At 41.0% G+C, this 13,181-nt stretch overlaps 1 long non-coding RNA gene across 1 annotated transcript in view; it reads right to left on the bottom strand.

Moving 5' to 3' along the window:
* The window catches only part of LOC128246728 (uncharacterized), a 117,211-nt gene that overhangs the window by 7,200 nt on the left and 96,830 nt on the right, over positions 1 to 13,181 (bottom strand). The window lies entirely within an intron of this gene.

Raw genomic sequence — 13,181 nt, 5'->3', positions numbered from 1 at the left:
CCAAAGATGGCCGCGAGAGTCAATTTCAAACGCACATCCAATTAAAAGACACATGCTAAATTTATAAGTTTAATGATGTATATTAATGTGTGATCAGTTCGTCCTCCACCTCCTTGTCTGTCTGGAGCGTACATCTGACAGAATCCAATTGCCCTATCCACCTAATGTACAGTAGCAATACTGAATTTTATCACCACACTTGCTAAAATGTATAACAATGTTGTTAAAATAGATGAGTTTGACTTGTAATTGCTGAAAGTATAGCTTTCATATCAAATATCTGCTGTATGTTTTAAATTAGAGTATGTCTTGCTATACCTATTTCAGTGACTAGAATTTGTCATCAATGCCATCGCGGATAAAATCATTTGCAAGTGAATAATTGCTTTTTTTTCTAGAACGGGCATAAGTACAATTTTCAATGTTCGTTGAATGCACAAGACTATAGGTACTCACATTACAATAACATAGTTGTTAAATGTTTTTCTCAAGAAGCAAATATTACCTGGAACAATTTGAACACCTGCTGAAGGAAAGTCATTTCCCCCTTTCTCCTCTTTAGCCAATATATCATTCGTCATAAATCTGTCAAAACCAGGGTACAAAATCAAGTACTAGTAATACGAAGGTTATTAAGGTACCTCTTTGTAAATTATTGGATCAACCAATCATGATTACAAGTAAACATTTAATATAAAGTATATAATACTGCAAAAGTTTCATGAAATCAAACCTGTGAAAAAGATGATGTTATAAATCTGTTTAATATCAATATGTACAGGATTGCTTGGTGACAGTTAATTAAACTATGTACAATAACAATGATTAATTACAAACTAGTTTAATAACATACAAAACAAAATATCGCATGGGGCTTTCTGATTCTAACCAAAGATTAAAACAACACAGTAATGACTAATATTGATCTCAAAAAGAGATTTTTAAAGAGGAAAATTATCATTATCTCCTCACACAAAGGAGTGTGTAATAAATCGAGCGTTGGACAACGGTTTAATTAGTGACCTACTGTGATAAATCACCTCATTGTACTAGATTTAGTTAGCCTGGATGATAAACTAAATGTATGATAACGATAATAGTGACAGTCCCGTCTTTTGGACTTTCAACACATCATTTAACCGACTTTTCACTTTAATGGTATTACAATGCGTCAATGACATGTGCTTTTTCACCTTAAATAATCAGAAGTTTGATCACTTAAAAAGATAGAGGGGGTTATAATTAGTACATCGTGTGATAAGGGGACAACAATTAAAGGCAATACTATTAAACAAATGATGCGTTAATCATTGTTAGAAACTTTGGAGCGTTGTCCGTTGGCATACATAACCCTGATCTGATAAAGACGATAGTGCTATCTTCGTGTCGTTCCATAAACTACATTGAAATGAATACTCTCAATCAAACAATGCACCCGTCAACATTCCGCGGACCTGCCTGTGATGGGACCCGCCAGATTCGTCAAAGATGACCGCGAGTTACCTTCTTTTACCCTATAACCTAGTGATAACTATGGGTTTTTTCCTTTGTAAAAATGGAAAACATTATTATTTTTTTGAACAGAGACATTATAAATCTCTGTGGTAATGAAAAAACTATATCTGCTGATGAACAAGGACAACAAACGTCTTTTCAAAGTTTTAAAATGAACATTTTGAAACCTTTGTCTTAAACTTTCTTCCAAAACATTCGTGTATGAATCGTTATTCTTTGAAACAAAGAAATCATATGAAATCATTAAAGGGAAAAAAACGTTGTAATTTTCCTAACTAGTGAGATCAAATTTTGTTTATTACTTGTAAAAGGGATTGAAAAAAAACTTTTGAAAAATTTGATGATTGTAGAAAACAATAGTTGTTATCATAACCTCTCAACTGTTAGGTCAGCTCAATATAACCTTTATCAATATTTTATGTAAAATGATCATGAGCCCCTTTTAAAAGGTATCAAGTAAAATCATTATAACAATCGTGACCATTTCTATGATAAATGTTATTGTTAACATGTTAAGATTGTTCTCCCTATCGCTCCTTTTGGGAGTTGAATTGATATATAAAAATATTGTATTGATGGTGATAACGGAACTCATCTTGGCTAATGTTATGTTAACGGAAAAATGAGTATGGTTTTGCAAGGTGAAAAGTTCATATCACCGTTCATTAAATTTGAATGTCTTTCACTGTTAACAATGACCCTTTGTCTTGGATTTTAAACAATGGTTAAACATAACCGCTAAAAGCGGGAAATCGCCAAATATGACCGCTAACGCGCGAAATCGCCAAAGATGGCCGCGAAAGTCAATTACAAACTTGCGCATGCGTAAACAATGGAACCACCGACAGAACCACCGCACCACCAAACAAAATGGCCGCGAAAGTCAATTTCAAACTTGCGCATGCGCAAACAATGGAACCACCGACAGAACCACAGCACGACCAAACAAAATGGCCGCGAAACTCCAATTTTTATACTACTACTCTCCAAGCTAATGAAAAACCTTAAAAAGTGTTCAGATTTGTGACCTTAACCAGTATGTTTGAAATAGATATTAAAGGGTTATATATAATAATACAGTGGTTGAAATTAACACAAGTCTGCAAGCCTACACTGGTAAAACGTCTTCCGGCTTGCTTAAAGCCCGCTGAATTGTTTATAGCAGGGCTTGTTAAAAATCTTTATTCCAAGCAATAATATAAGAATTCGGGCTTGTTCATCCTCAAGTGTAAGTTTGATGACTGGTAATATGTATTTTAGTTTTTACCATGCAAGTGCAAAGATTTTTTTCACAAAACAAGCATTTAATGCATTTAAACACAACCATTTTACCTAGCATATAACAACTCGACCACTCATATAAACTAGAGATAGACCAGTCATCTTGTATACATAACCGTAACAACTCGGCCAAGGCCAAAAGGCTCCGACTGTTGTAAATCTATATACCACAGCCTTGCAGGTGCTCTCCATGTATAACAGTTTATTTCATTATTTTTTGACAGTATGATTATGAAATGAAGAAAAACACTCATCAAACTCATAATAACTCATAATAATAATAATGCCGATCGAAATAACTACCCACTTTTAGTACAAAAAAATTGTACGTGAAGGATATGCAATTTTCAAAATTTGTAAAAAGATCAGTCAAGTTACTATTATTTGGACTAGTGCTTCAAGTGTTTGATTAATTGTCTTTATAATGCATATTGCACCAGTCAATTGTAGAGCTAAATAGAGAATTGCCTAAAATCAGTTACCCGGTTAGCTCAGTTTGATAGATCTCCATGCAAGTGTTCACATGGTCACGGGTTCAAGCACCATACCAGTAGCACCTTTTCTCTTACAGGTTTACTATCATCCATTTTCATCTTTTTATTAAATATTCAGGCCATGTTCTTTTGTAAACTTTCAGATTGAGAAATTCCTAGCTACATGGCTAGCATTGTTAACATCATCTGATACAATCAACTGGAACACAGCTTAAATGGCTGCCTGACATGAATTAAAAATTGGATGGCAATACATCAGACTAGAAGTTATAAGTATTGAGATGGATGAAATGAAACCTGAGCCTACCAAAGCTGACAGATTGCACAAGAAACACATAAATGCAGGTATTTGTTGTCAGAGATATTGTAATTATTTGTGAAAGTTCTTATTCATTTAGAAAGTTCAGTTGAAACAGAGTTGGCAAAAAATAAAGAACAATAGTATATACATTTGAAATCTTATTAAATTGAGGACTTTACTGGCCAGCACAGAATGGTTAAATGCTAGTCTACCAGTATAAATGTCCCTGGTTCAAATCAGTAAAGCTGATGAATGTACCAGTTGTGTAGCCAGGATGTGAATAGGTCTGCACTTGGCTGATAATGCATATCACTTTTGAGATGGATGAAATGAAACCTGAGCCTTCAGCTTATTTTGCAGTGAAAATATCACGTTTATATTTTCACTGTTGTTATCTCACTGATAAAACTCCATATTTTATCGAAAAGCATGTAAAAAACAAGTAACATTCCACACTAGTAGCAACGTTCACAATCTACAAAATGGCGTTATAAGATCGCATATACGCTCGGGCAGTTATCAGGTTTTGTAATAAACTAGGGAAGACATCTACACAATCATACACCATGATACAGACTAGCGTTAAGAACAATGCCAGTTGCACTCTGGTTTCTGAATGGCATCGGCGTTTTTATGACGCCAGAAAGAGCCTTGAAGATGATTAGGTTAGAGAATGAAATAATTACGGTGTGACGTTGGTGACGTCAGTCGCTGACTTATTAGCGAAGGGCCGACGGTTAAAGGTCAGGACGCTATCCGAAGTGTTCAATATCGGCTATCGAACAATTGATAGAATACTTTACTAGGGATCAACAAATTTCAAAGGTGTGTGCACTAATAATTAGATATCAAACTATTCATTCATAAGTAACTCCAAAGCATTTATATGTCAAAGAAACGTAGATCTAATTCGATAAGGTCAGGAAAAAATCAAAAGTTATTTAATAAACTAATTTGTCAAGGTTAAGGATTTGTAAAAACTTTATTGTATTAATTCATGGTTTTTTATGACATGCATTTTAACAAATCAGTTTAACTTTAAACAAATATTGCTTGAAGGTTCATGCACGCTGGGTCCCACGTCTGTTAAAGATCATGAAAAAGAACGCCGTATGCGTGGTTCCAGGGCTTTCCTTCCGTGGTTCAAGCGGTAGGACGATACATTGAATAGAAAAAAAACCCAGACGAGACTTCCCCAAAGCATTGAATAGAATAATAGCAACAGGCGAGACTTCCCCAAAACATTGAATAGAATAATAGCAACAGACGAGACTTTCCCAAAACATTGAATAGAATAATAGCAACAGACGAGACTTCCCCAAAACATTGAATAGAATAATGGCAACAGACGAGACTTCCTCAAAACATTGAATAGAATAATAGCAACAGACGAGACTTCCTCAAAACATTGAATAGAATAATAGCAACAGACGAGACTTCCTCAAAACATTGAATAGAATAATAGCAACAGACGAGACTTCCCCAAAACATTGAATAGAATAATAGCAACAGACAAGACTTCCCCAAAACATTGAATAGAATAATAGCAACAGACGAGACTTCCTCAAAACATTGAATAGAATAATAGCAACAGACGAGACTTCCCCAAAACATTGAATAGAATAATAACAACAGACGAGACTTCCCCAAAACATTGAATAGAATAATAGCAACAGACGAGACTTCCCCAAAACATTGAATAGAATAATGGCAACAGACGAGACTTCCTCAAAACATTGAATATAATAATAGCAACAGACGAGACTTCCCCAAAACATTGAATAGAATAATAGCAACAGACGAGACTTCCCCAAAACATTGAATAGAATAATAGCAACAGACGGGACTTCCCCAAAACATTGAATAGAATAATAGCAACAGACGAGACTTTCCCAAAATTAAGTCACAGTCGGCCGTATGAAAACTAAGCGGATCCCCACCTTAAAAGAAGGTCCAGATGTCAAAGAGATGCAGAAAATACATGTTTATCATGTATTTAGACATTCAGCTGATGATTTACCGGGGATTCTTCTCGAAAATGGTATATTGCAAATGGACAACACAACGTCCCATACTGCAGTGACGACACGTTAAGAGATCGGGGTCCTCGAATTCGAGACAATTTCCCACTTACCATATTTTCTAAATTTAACACCTTTTGAGGTTGCCATCTTCCGACAAGCATTTCTTAATTCAAAAGAATTCGATTTGATTTGCTGACATTCTCCTGCACGGCAAACATCACAAATTAACATAATGACTCTGGGTGGTAAACAATTTGACAAACATGGGAACTTGCACGTAACAAGTGTTTGAAGTATTTGCTCTTTATGATATGACCATGATTACTGATATTTGAATCTGAAGGTGACTTTCAAGCCTATCTTACGGACGAGTGTGTTGTCCTAACAATCAGGTCATTTTAACTGTACGTGCAAACAAACATCAAGGTATTGAAGGAGAAAACAAATTATCAACTCTTTTTTATGTATATAGATGCAGTTTTAATGAAATACATCGCATCTTAGCGCAGTCGTTGGTCACTCGATTGATAAGTTCTAATACACTCTTTTTAAAGTACATGTGTTTATTATATTGAAATATAGAAATGCAGCAGTGATTTATAAAATCTAAAAGTAAAGTGTAAAACGAACAAATATGAGAAGCACAATAGTCAGCTACATTGTAACTTAGATTTGCTTCACTCGATTGATCGATTATTTAGAATTATCGGAATATGATTTTATTTCACCATTCAAACATCCAATTAGTGTCCTTGTACCTATGCCATACTTGTGACCAATGGAAATGGATGACAACCACAAAAATCCAAACTCTTTATCTATTCTTGTCTCTGCGCAAACTAAAATCACGAGTATTTTTATCTGGATTTGACAAGTTTGAACTGGATGTATTTCAAGAGATAAAGACTGTTCTGATTATGTTTGCACACACGCTATATTTCTCATATTCATTATTCATTTGGGCAGCCGCTGCTAATGTTGGTAAGTTATATTTTTCTTTGTTTGCTAATGTTTAAATTCTCCTCAATTTGTTACTTTATTTTTACATTTACGCAAACAATATACTTTAATTGCAGAACCTTTGAGGATATGATTATTATACGTATCTTCCATGGCCGAGAGTATAAGATTATAAGTATCTTCCATGGCCAAGAGTATAAGTGAAGTTCATCAGGACCCGAGCGTAGGGTGTTTTGCGGAAACGAGGTTTAGTTTACCGAGTGTCCGCAGAACACACTGCGCGAGGTGTTTGGTGAACCTATCTTGCATAGATGCCTTTTCTCCCACCTCAATTAAATAAAATCAATTAACAGTGTATATTTTCGTTTGAACTATTTTGTGCGTAGTGAACATAAATGCGTATAGATATGTGATAATTCATGATTGTCATGGATATGCGTGCAGTGACTCAGATTATGTTAACGTCAAATCATTCTTCAAATAGTTCTGAGTAGAGTGCAGCATTATTTCTTGAATGGTGCCATTTGAAGCGAGAAATAATTAATAAGGATTCGAAATATTGCCACAAGACCAGTTTTCCATGTTACTACAGACGACGGTTAGTATATTATACAGTGTAAAGTGCAGTATTTATATATATATAAAAAAAATATTTTTCAATATTTTTTCACATTTTCGGAATTAAAATTTTAAGTTCTGAATTATAAGATTATTTTTTTTATTTAAAAAAAAACGATTGAGTTTGAAAATCCGGCGCCAGTGGAGCGGGACTATTAATGGAGCCATTTGAAGTGAAAAACCATTAATGAGGATTTTTAATATTGTCCCATAATAATGTTTCAATGAGGCTACAGACGACGGTCTTCAAAAAGGGAGGTTATTGTGTGATGGCAATAAAAACGAGTTCCATACGGGTTCATGTTTTATCTTTGCCCGTGGGCAAGAATTAATTACTGGCATGGCTAAATTTTTGGATCTACATATCTGAGGTGGGAGAAAAGGACACCCTTATTTATACGTTCTGGAGCTCGCAAAGGTACGCCTTGGCCCTCTGGAGTATGCAAAGATTCGCCCGGGCATTCTAGGGTATATAAAAGCACGCCCGGGTACTCTATACACACTGGAGTATGCAAAGGTACGCCCGGGCACTCTGGAGTATGCAAAGGTATGCCCGTGCATTCTGGGGTATGCATAGGTACGCCCGGGCACTCCGGGGTATGCATAAGTACGTCCAGGCACACTGGAGTATGCAAAGGTACGCCCGGGCATACTGGAGTATGCATATGTACGCCCGGGCATACTGGGGTATGCATAGGTACGCCCGGGCAATCGGGAGTATGCAAAGGTACGCCGGGTACTCTTGAGTATGTTAAGATACTTGAGTATGCATAGGTACGCCAGGGCATTCTGAGGTATGCATAGGTACGCCCGCTAGTACTGGAGTATGCAAGGTACGCCCGCGAAATCTGTAGAATGTATATGTACGCCCGGGCACTCTGGGGTATGCAAAGGTAAGCCCGAGCATTCTGGAGTATGCAAGGGTACGCCCGGGTACTCTGGAGTATGCATAGGTACGTCCGGGAACTCTGGAGTATGCATAGGTACGTCCGGGAACTCTGGAGTATGCATAGGTACGTCCGGGAACTCTGGAGAATGCATAGGTTTGCCCGGGCATTCTGTAATATGCATAGGTACGCCCGCTAGTACTGGAGTATGCAAAGGTACGCCCGCGAAATCTGTAGAATGTATATGTACGCCCGGGCACTCTGGGGTATGCAAAGGTACGCCCGGGCATTCTGGAGTATGCAAGGGTACGCCCGGGCACTCTGAAGAAAGCATTGATAGGCCTGGACACTCTGAAGTATGCAAAGATACGTCCGGTCATTTTGGAGTATGCATAGGTATGCCCGGGCCCTCTAGAGAATGCAATGATACGCCCGGGCATTATTGAGTACGCAAAGATACGCCCGGGCATTTTGGAGAATGCAATGATACACCTGGTACGCTTTGGCAATCTGGAGTATGCATAGGTACGCCCGGACACTCTGGAGTATGCTTAGGTTCAACCGGACGATCTGGAATATGCAAAGGTAAGCCCGGGCGCTCTGTAGTATGAAAAGGTATGTACGGGCGTACTGGAGTATGCATAGGTACGCCCCGGCACTTTGGAGTATGCAAGGGTACGCCCGGGCACTCTGGGGTATGCATAGGTACGTCCAGGCACTCTGGAGTATGCATAGGTATGTCCGGGCGTACAGGAGTATGCAAAGATACGCTCGGGTACGTTTAAGAATGCATAGGTAAGTCCGGGCGTTCATAAGTATTCATAGATACGCCCAGATAATCTGGAGTATGCATAGGTACGACCGGGCGTTCTTGAGTGTGCATAGGTACTCCCGGGAATTCTGGAATATGCATAGGTTAACCCGGGCGTTCTGGTGTGTTCATAGGTACGCCAAGGCTTTCTGGTGTATGCACAGGTTCGCACTGTAGTTATGGAATATGCAAAGGCACGCTCGTGCACTATGGAATATGCATAGGTACGCCCAGTCACTCTGGAAAATGCAAAGATACCCCCTGGCGTTCTGTAGTATGCATTAGTCCACCCGGGCGTTCTGTAGTAAGAACAGTTATGCCCATGCGTACTGGAATATCCATATTACGCCCGGGTTCTCTGGAGTATGCATAGGTACGTCCGGGAACTCTGGAGTATGTATAGGTACGTCCGGGAACTCTGGAGTATGCATATGTACGTCCAGGAACTCTGGAGTATGCATAGGTTTGCCCGGGCATTCTGGAGGATGTATAGGTACGTCCGGGAACTCTGGAGTATGCATAGGTACGCCCGGGCACTCTAGAGTATGCATAGGCTCGCGCAGTCACTCTGTAGTATGCATACGTTCGCCCAGTCACTCTGGATATTGTATAGGTACGCCCTTGCGTTCTGGAGAATGGATAGATATTCTCAGGCGTTCTGGAATATGCAAAGGTACGCCCGGTCACTCTGTAATATGTATATAAACGCCTGGCTCGGTGGAGTATGCATAGGTACGTCCAGGCACTCTAGAGTATGCCCGGGCGTACTGGAGTATGCAAAGGTACGCCCGTGTACTCTTGAGTATGTTTAGATACACCCGTTTGATCTTGAGTATTCTTGAGGTACACCCGGGTAGTCTGGAGTATGCATAGGTACGCCCGGGCACTATGGGGGATGCATTTATTACGCCAGGGCACTATGGGGTATGCATTGGTACGCCAGGGCACTATGGGGTATGCAAAGGTACACCCGGGCACTATGGGGGATGCATAGTTACGCCAGGGCACTATGGGGTATGCATTGGTACGCCAGGGCACTATGGGGTATGCAAAGGTACGTCCGGGCACTCTGGATTATAAATAGGTATGCCCGGGCATTCTGTAGTATGCATAGGTACGCCCGCTAGTACTGGCGTATGCAAACGTACGCCCACGAACTCTGTAGAATGTATATGTACGCCCGGTCACTCTGGAGTGTGCAAAGGTAAACCCGGGCACTCTAGAGAATGCAAAGATACGCCCGGGCTTTCTGGAGTTCGCAAAGGTACGCCAGGACATTCTGGAGAATGCAAAGATACGCCCTTGAATTCATGAGAATGCAAAGATACGCCCGGGCATTCTGGAGAATGCAAAGGTACGTTCAGGCATTCTGGAGTATTCAAGAGCACGAAGGGCACTCTGGAGTATGCAATGCAAAGGTACGCCCGGACACTCTGGAGTGTGCTTAGGTTCGACATGACGATCTAGAATACGCCCGGGCGCTCTTTAGTATGCATAGGTATGTACGGGCGTACTGGATTATGCATAGGTACGCCCCGAAACTGTGGAGTATACAAAGGTATGCCTGGGAACTCTGGAGAATGCAAAGGTACGCCAAAAACACTCTGGAGTATGCATAGGTACGTCCGGGCACTTTGGAGTATGCCAATGTACGTCCGGGCACTCCGGAATATATACATGTACGCCCTTTTAATCTGGGGTATGCAAAGGTACACCCGGGCACTTTGGAGTATGCAAATGTTCGTCCGGCGTTCAGAATTATTCATAGATGCGCCCAGGATTATGCATAGATACGCCCAGATACTCTGGAGTATGCATAGGTACGACCGGCCGTACTAGAGTATGCAAAGATACGTCTGCGTACTCTGTAGTATGCAAAGATAGGTCCGGGTATTCTAGAGTATCCATAGTCATGGTCGGGCACTCCCGACCGGGGGTTCTGGTATATATGCATATATAAGCCGGGCGTTCTTGAGTGTGCATAGGTTTGACTGGTAGTTATGTTGTATGCATAAGTTCGCACTGAGATTCTGAAGAATGAATAGGTACGCCCGGGCGTTTTGCAATATACTCAGCAACGCCCGGGCGTTCTGGTGCATGCAGACATACGCCCGGGCGTACTGGAGTATGTATAGATACACCCTGGTACTCTTGAGTATGCATAGTTACGCCCGCGTATTCTGTAGTATACAAAAGTACGCCCTAGCGTATTGGAATATGAACAGGTACATCATGGGCACTCTGGAGTATGTAAAGGTATGCCCTGGCACTCTGGAGTATGCAAGGTACACTCGGGCACTCTGGAGTATGCATATGTACGTCCGACGTACTGGTGTATGCAAAGATACGCCTGCGTACTCTGTATTATGCAAAGGTTCGCCCGGGCTCTCTGAAGTATGAATAGGTACGTCCGGGCTCTGTGGCGTATGCCATGGTACGCCCGAACACTTTAAAGTATGCATAGGTACGCCCGGGCGTTCTGGTGTATGCATATGTACACCCAGGTACTGTGGAGTATTCATAGTTCGCCCGGGCACTCTTGAGTGAGCATAGGTACGCCCAGGCGCTTTTGTGTATGGATATGTACGCACGAGAACTCTGAGGTGTGCAAAGGTATGCCCGGGCAATCTGGAGTAGGCCGGGGCACTGTGAAGTATGCAAAGGAATCTCGGGGCGAACTGATGTATGCAAAAGTACGCCCGGGGCACTCTGGAGTTTGCATTGATACATCCTGGCGTTCTTGAGTATCCATTGGTACGCCCGGGCACTCTGGAGAATGCATTGGTATTTCCGGGCGTACTGGAGTATGCAAAGGTACGCCCGGGCGTACTGGGGTATGCAAAGGTACATTCGGGCACTCTAGATTATGCAAAGGTATATCCTTGCACTCTTGAGTATGCCTAGGTACGCCCAGGCACTTCGGAGTATGCATAGGTACGTCCGAGCGTACTGTAGTATGCATAGGTACGCTCGGGCGTTTTGAGCATTCATTGGTACGTCCGGGCGTTCTGTTATATGTATGGGTATACCCGGGCGCTCTGGAGTATGCATTGGTATGCCCGGGCACTCTGTGGTGTGCATATGTACACCTGGGCGTTCTGGAATATGCATGAGTACGCCGGTGCTCTCTGAAGTATGGATATGCAAGCCCGGGCGTTTTCGAGTATGCCTAGGGTACTCCCGGGTACTCTTGTGTATGCATAGGTACGCCCGGGTACTTTGAAGTATGCATAGATACGCCCGGCTACTCTGGAATATGCATAGGTACGCCTGGCTACTCTCGATTATACATAGGTACGCCCGGGCACTCTGATGTATGCATAGTTAAGTCCAGCCGTTCTGGAATAAGCATAGGTACGCCCGGGCGTTCTTGAGTATGCATTGGTACGCCCGGGCTCTTTGGAGAATGGATATATACGCCAGGCGTTCTCGCGTATTCATAGGGACGCAAGGGGCGATCCGGTGTGTACATGCGCTTTTACGGGCATTCTGGAGTGTGCATAGGTACGCTCGGGCGTTCTGGAGTGTGCATAGGTACGCCCGGGCGTTCCGGGGTGTGCATAGTAACCCCCGGGCAAACTAAAGTATGCATAGGTACGTCCGTAGAACGTTTGAACGTGAATTTAATTTTTGTCTTAAAATCAAATTTTGGCGTCTGTAAAATCATGTGTTTACTACATAATCCCAATTCATTGATCTGATTGGACAGATAAATAAGTAAATCCCTTAAGGGAGGCAAAAGCAAAAGCAGTTTAGGAACATATGCTAGACAGTGTTTGATAACCAGTGTGGGGTATTAGGGCGGCGTATTTTTATTTCGTGTTGACATCCGGAACTCCTCGGCTATGTTTTCGTAAACAACCTGGACGGTTTACCAACTCAGAAATCCATATGTTTAGTCCGCTGCAAGTAGATCATTTCGTAATTTAATTTAGCAGTTAAACTTAATGACTAAACTCTAGAGAATACACTTCACTGGCAATCAATTTAAACAAAGAATAATAAATACAAGCTTAAACACTACATTTAATTAATGATAAAAAAATGGAATAACTCTCTACTAATGTACCAGTAAACATCCGAGATGGTTTCGATAAAAAAGGCCGAAGTGCTCCGAATTTTTTAAAAACGAAACAAGGGAAGTGGCAAAATTGAATTTACTTTAGTCCTCGCTATTCCCCGGACCTGGGGGCGTGGTTACAATTGACTGGTGCATAAGCTTTGTGAAAAATCATCCTGGTATCCCAGCGCATACTTATTTATAGGCTGTGAATCATAGTGATGGGCCGA

Source organism: Mya arenaria, chromosome 9, assembly GCF_026914265.1.
Source record: "Mya arenaria isolate MELC-2E11 chromosome 9, ASM2691426v1".
NCBI lineage: Eukaryota > Metazoa > Mollusca > Bivalvia > Myida > Myidae > Mya > Mya arenaria.
Note: the sequence above shows the minus strand (reverse complement) of the source record. Positions and strands in the feature narration are given on the sequence as shown.